Genomic DNA, 6790 nt, shown 5'->3' with positions numbered 1-6790 from the left:
GTAAATATTCTAAGGATACTCAAGCATCTAAGCTTGGGGATGCCCCGGTTGGCATCCCATCTTTCTTCTTCAACAATTATCGGTATGCCTCAATTTTTGTTTTGTTCACATGATTTGTGTCCTTTGTGTTTTTATATTTCTTTAATAACTATGCTAGTATGAGATGTCCCTTCATCAATTTATAGAATACTTCATGTGCTTCACTTATATCTTTTAAGTATGATCTTATAGAATTGCTCTTTGTGCTTCATGATGACCCACAAGTATAGGGGATCTATCGTAGTCCTTTCGATAAGTAAGAGTGTCGAACCCAACGAGGAGAAGAAGGAAATGATAAGCGGTTTCTAGCAAGGTATTCTCTGCAAGTACTGAAATAAGTGGTAACCGATAGTTTTGTGATAGGATAATTTGTAACGAGCAACAAATAAATAAAGTGCAGCAAGGTGGCCCAATCATTTTTTGTAGCAAAGGACAAGCCTGGACAAACTCTTATATAGAGAAAAGCGCTCCCGAGGACACATGGGAATATCGTCAAGCTAGTTTTCATCACGTTCATATGATTCGTGTTCGGTACTTTGATAATTTGGTATGTGGGTGGACCGGTGCTTGGGTACTGTCCTTACTTGGACAAGCATCCCACTTATGATTAACCTCTATTGCAAGCATCCGCAACTACAACAAAAGTATTAAGGTAAACCTAACCATAGCATGAAACATATGGATCCAAATCAGCCCCTTACGAAGCAACGCATAAACTAGAGTTTAAGCTTCTGTCACTCTAGCAACCCATCATCTACTTATTACTTCCCAATGCCTTCCTCTAGGCCCAAATAATAGTGAAGTTTCATGTAGTCGATGTTCACATAACACCACTAGAGGAGAGACAACATACATCTCATCAAAATATCGAACGAGTACCAAATTCACATGACTACTAATAGCAAGACTTCTCCCATGTCCTCAGGAACAAACATAACTACTCACAAAGCATAATCATGTTCATAATCAGAGGGGTATTAATATGCATATAGGATCTGAACATATGATCTTCCACCAAATAAACCAACTAGCATCAACTACAAGGAGTAATTAACACTACTAGCAACCTACTAGCACCAATCCCGGACTTGAAGACAAGAATTGGATACAAAAGATGAACTAGGGTTTTGAGTGGAGATGGTGCTGATGAAGATGTTGATGGAGATTGCCCTCTCCCGATGAGAGGAGCGTTGGTGATGACGATGGCGATGATTTCCCCCTCCCGGAGGGAAGTTTCCCCGGCAGAACAGCTCTGCTGGAGCCCTAGATTGGTTCCGCCAAGGTTCCGCCTCGTGGCGGCGGAGTTTCGTCCGATGAGATGGCTTATGATTTTTTCCTCATCGAAAGACTTCATATAGCAGAAGATGGACATCGGAGGGCCACCAGGGGGCCCACGAGGTAGGGGGCACGCCCAGGGGGGTAGGGCGTGCCCCCACCCTCGTGGGCAGGGTGTGGCCCCCTGGTGAACTTCTTGCGCTCAGTATTTTTTATATATTCTGAAAACATCTTCCGTGAAGTTTCAGGACTTTTGGAGCTGTGCAGAATAGGTCTCTAATATTTGCTCCTTTTCCAGCCCAGAATCCGAGCTGTCGGCATTCTCCCTTTTTATGTAAACCTTGTAAAATAAGAGAGAATAGGCATAAGTATTGTGACATAATGTTTAATAATAGCCCATAATGCAATAAATATCGATATAAAAGCATGATGCAAAATGGACGTATCAACTCCCCCAAGCTTAGACCTCGCTTGTCCTCAAGCGAAAGCCGAAATCGAAAAATATGTCCACATGTTTAGAGATAGAGGTGTCGATAAAAATAAAATACATACATGAGGGAATCATGATCATTCTTAGAACAACAACTTATATAATTCTTGTCATATGATTTCTTATGCTATAGTAATAATTCAATCACAATTTCAAGTATGAATCGTAAACTTCATTGAAAACCGACAAACTACAATCTCAGTCATTGGAGCAATTGCAATTTATCATAACATAGGAAAGAGTCAATGTATAAGAGCTTTTCAGCAAGTCCACATACTCAACTATCATATAGTCTTTCACAATTGCTGACATTCACGCAATACTTATGGGTATGGAGTTTTAATCGGACACAGAGAAAGATAAGGGCTTATAGTTTTGCCTCCCAATGTTTTACCTCAAGGGTAATGTCAACAATAATAGTTCATGAAAACTCACATCCAATTAGCCATATATACCAGGATCTTTCCAACATACTGTGCTTGCCAAAGGATAAAATGTAAAAAGGAAGGGTGAAGATCACCATGACTCTTATGCAACATAGGAGATAAAAGTAAAAGATAGGCCCTTAGTAGAGGGAAGCAGAGGTTGTCATGCGCTTTTACAGTTGGATGCATAAAATCTTAATGCGAAAGAACGTCACTTTATATTGCCACTTGTGATATGGACCTCTATTATGCAGTCTGTCGCTTTTATTTCTTCCATATCACACGATCGTATAAAGCTTATTTTCTCCCACACTTACTTATTAAGAGAGCAATTTTTATTGCTTGCACCGATGACAACTTACTTGGAGGATCTTACTCAATCCATAGGTAGGTATGGTGGACTCTCATGGCAAAACTGGTTTAAGGGTATTTGGAAGCACAAGTAGTATCTCTACTTGGTGCGTTGAATTTGGCTAGCATGAGGGGGAAAGGCAAGCTCAACCATGTTGGATGATCCATGACAATATAATTTATCTCAGATGTAAGAAAACATAACCCATTACATTGTCTTCCTTGTCCAACATCAACTCTTTAGCATGTCATATTTTAATGAGTGCTCACAATCATAAAAGATGTCCAAGATAGTATATTTATATGTGAAGACCTCTCTTTCTTTATTACTTCCTATTAATTGCAACGATGACCAAAACTATGTTTGTCAACTCTCAACAACTTTTATTCATCATACTTTTTCTATGTGAGCTCATTACTCTCCATAAGATCCATATGATCTCTTTGTTTCCTTTTTATTATTTTTATTTTCTTTTATTCACTTAGGATCATCGCAAAATAATCAAGCCCTTGACTCAACACTAATCTTTTATATATAGCTCACGGACTCGATTACATAGAGGAATTATAAAGCAAAACTCACAACTTGATTACTTATTTTGTATACGAGCTAACTCGATCATATTGAAAGCTTTGATCTCAGTTGGGGTAAGAAGATTGTGATCAAGTTGAAGGATGTCTTCTGTTGCCGGAGCTTGGTCCTCCGTGGCCTTCTTGATCCCTTCATCCTTGTTGATATCCATGGGTTCTTCTCTCTTCAGCTCTATCTTCATTAGCCAAGCATCGTTGCCCTCATTGTTGGAGGAGGAGGGAGACGACAAGATGTTTAGCTTCGACAACCCTGGCAGAAAACAGCTCGAAACAAGAACAAGAGATTTTTGGGTGATACGGTAGTCAAAACCTTCGGGAGGTTATATAATGAATTTTTACCGACCAAAATGCGTGTCGTGTAAGAAAATGGAATCCGGAGAGCGCACGAGGTGCCCACGAGGTAGGGGGCGTGCCCAGGGGGTAGGGCGCACCCTCCACCCTCGTGGAGCCCTCGTGTCCTTCCCGGACTGCTTCTTATTTTTCTATTTTTCTAAATATTCCAAAAGGGAGAAATATTGCCTTAAAAACAGTTTTGGAGTCAGTTTACTTACCGTACCACATACCTATTCCTTTTCGGAGTCTAAAAAGTTTCGGAAAGTGTCCCTTATGTATTCCTCCGGGGTTACGGTTTCAATAACATTGGTTTCAACATTTATGGGATTACCTGAGATATAATGTTTGATTCTTTGACCATTCACCACCTTCGAATTTGTGCCTTCGAAGTTGTTGATTTTTATGGCACTGGAACAATAGACCTCCTCGATAACGTGAGGACCTTCCCATTTAGAGAGAAGTTTTCCTGCAAAAAATCTTAAACAAGAGTTGTATAGCAATACATAATCACCTACATTAAACTCACGCTTTTGTATTCTTTTGTCATGCCATCTTTTAACTTTTTCTTTAAACAACATGGCATTTCCGTAGGCTTGGGTTCTCCATTCATCGAGTGAGCTAATATCAAATAACCTCTTCTCACCGGCAAGTTTAAAATCATAATTGAGCTCTTTAATAGCCCAATAAGCCTTATGTTCTAGTTCTAGAGGTAAATGACATGCTTTTCCATAAACCATTTTATACGAAGACATACCCATAGGATTTTTATATGCAGTTCTATAGGCCCATAATGCATCATCAAGTTTCTTGGACCAATTCTTTCTAGACCTATTGACAGTCTTTTGCAAAATTAATTTGAGCTCTCTATTACTCAATTCTACTTGACCACTAGACTGAGGATGATAAGGGCGTGCAATTCTATGATTAACATCATACTTAGCAAGCATTTTACGGAAAGCACCATGAATAAAATGTGAACCACCATCAGTCATTAAATATCTAGGGACTCCGAATATTGGAAAAATAACTTTTTTAAGCATTTTAATAGAAGTGTTATGATCAGCACTACTAGTTGGAATAGCTTCTACCCACTTAGTAACGTAATCAATAGCAACTAAAATATGTGTATATCCATTAGAGGAAGGAAAAGGTCCCATATAGTCAACGCCCCAAACATCAAATGGTTCAATAACGAGTGAATAGTTCATAGGCATTTCTTGACGTCTACTAATATTACCAATTCTTTGACATTCATCACAAGATAAGACAAACTTACGGGCATCCTTGAAGAGAGTAGGCCAATAAAAACCAGATTGCAATACCTTATGTGCAGTTCTATCTCCAGCATGGTGTCCTCCGTAAGCTTCAGAGTGGCACTTGCGTAGGATCTGTTCCTGTTCATGCTCAGGTACACAACGTCTAATAACACCATCTACTCCTTCTTTATAAAGATGTGGGTCATCCCAAAAGTAATGCCTCAAATCATAGAAGAACTTTTTCTTTTGCTGGTATGTGAAACTAGGTGGTATAAACTTAGCAACAATGTAATTAGCATAATCAGCATACCATGGAGCAGTATGAGAAGCATTTATGACATTTAGTTGCTCATCAGGAAAGCTATAATCAATATGAAGTGGGTCATCAAGCACATATTCTAACCTAGACAAGTTGTCTGCAACGGAGTTCTCAGATCCCTTTCTATCAACAATATGTAAGTCAAATTCTTGTAGCAAGAGAACCCATCTAATAAGTCTAGGTTTAGCATCTTTCTTTTCCATAAGATATTTAATAGCAGCATGATCAGTGTGAATAGTTACTTTAGAATCAACAATATAAGGTCTGAACTTATCACAAGCAAATACAACTGCTAAGAATTCCTTTTCAGTAGTAGCATAATTTCTTTGAGCATTGTCTAGGGTTTTACTAGCATATTGAATAACGTTTAATTTATTATCAACTCTTTGCCCTAGAACAGCACCTACAGCATAATCACTAGCATCACACATAATTTCAAAGGGTAAATTCCAATCAGATGGCTGAACAATAGGTGCAGAGATCAATGCTTTCTTAAGTATTTCAAATGCTTCTACACAATCATCATCAAAGACAAATGGTATATCTTTTTGTAATAAATTATTCAGAGGCCGAGAAATTTTTGAGAAGTCCTTAATGAACCTCCTATAAAATCCAGCGTGACCAAGGAAACTTCTTATACATTTGATGTCCTTGGGGCATGGCATCTTTTCAATAGAATCAACCTTGGCTTTATCAACTTCAATACCTCTTTCAGAAACTTTATGCCCCAAGACAATACCTTCATTAACCATAAAGTGGCACTTTTCCCAATTCAAGACAAGATTAGTTTCTTCACATCTCTGCAAAACTCGATCCAGATTGCTCAAGCAATCATCAAAAGAAGATCCATAGACGGAGAAATCATCCATGAAAACCTCACAAATCTTTTCACAAAAGTTAGAGAATATAGCCGTCATGCATCTTTGAAAGGTAGCAGGTGCATTACATAAACCAAAAGGCATACATCTATAAGCAAAAGTACCAAAAGGGCAAGTAAAAGTATTCTTTGATTGATCTTTAGCTGACACAGGTATTTCAGAGAAACTAGAATAACCATCTAGAAAGCAAAAATGTGTATGTCTAGATAATCTTTCTAGCATTTGATCGATAAAAGGTAAGGGGTAATGATCCTTTTTAGTGGCCTTATGTAACATCCCAAAATTCTAAATTTTGGAATGTTATAATAATTAAAATATATGATTGTTGATTGATTGTTGAGTGATTGATTGAGTGAAATTTATTAGAATTTCAAACTTTTGAAGTTTTGTTGAGAGGGAATAAAAAGGACTTTCCAAAAAAATCTGTTTGAAAATATTTGAATTTGGAAATATTTCAAACTTCATGCCACTCAATGATCCTCATGATTTCTTCAATGAAAGAGAGTGGGAAGTAAAGAAAAATTTCATTTTGAAGTTAGCATTTAACTTTTTTTGTTTTTAACTAGTGGCATTCAAAAACTTTTCTGACAAAGAACACTTGAACAAAAGTGTTGAGAGGGAGTAACATGACACCCCAAAAATGTTGGAATAAATTTTCCATAGAGTTTTGAAAGTCATTTTGATTTTTGTTTGAATTTAAAAAAAATGACTTTTCAAAAAGTATTTTATTTGCCCCTGGAAAATATCCCACTAAATTGGGCTTATTTTTCTGATCGTTTTGATATATAATACTCCTATATTTTATTTTTTTAATGATTTTTATTCACAGAATC

Source organism: Triticum urartu, chromosome 7 (genome assembly GCF_003073215.2).
Source record: "Triticum urartu cultivar G1812 chromosome 7, Tu2.1, whole genome shotgun sequence".
Classification (NCBI taxonomy): domain Eukaryota; kingdom Viridiplantae; phylum Streptophyta; class Magnoliopsida; order Poales; family Poaceae; genus Triticum; species Triticum urartu.
The sequence above is the reverse complement of the archived record's forward strand: the minus strand, read 5'-3'. Positions refer to the sequence as shown.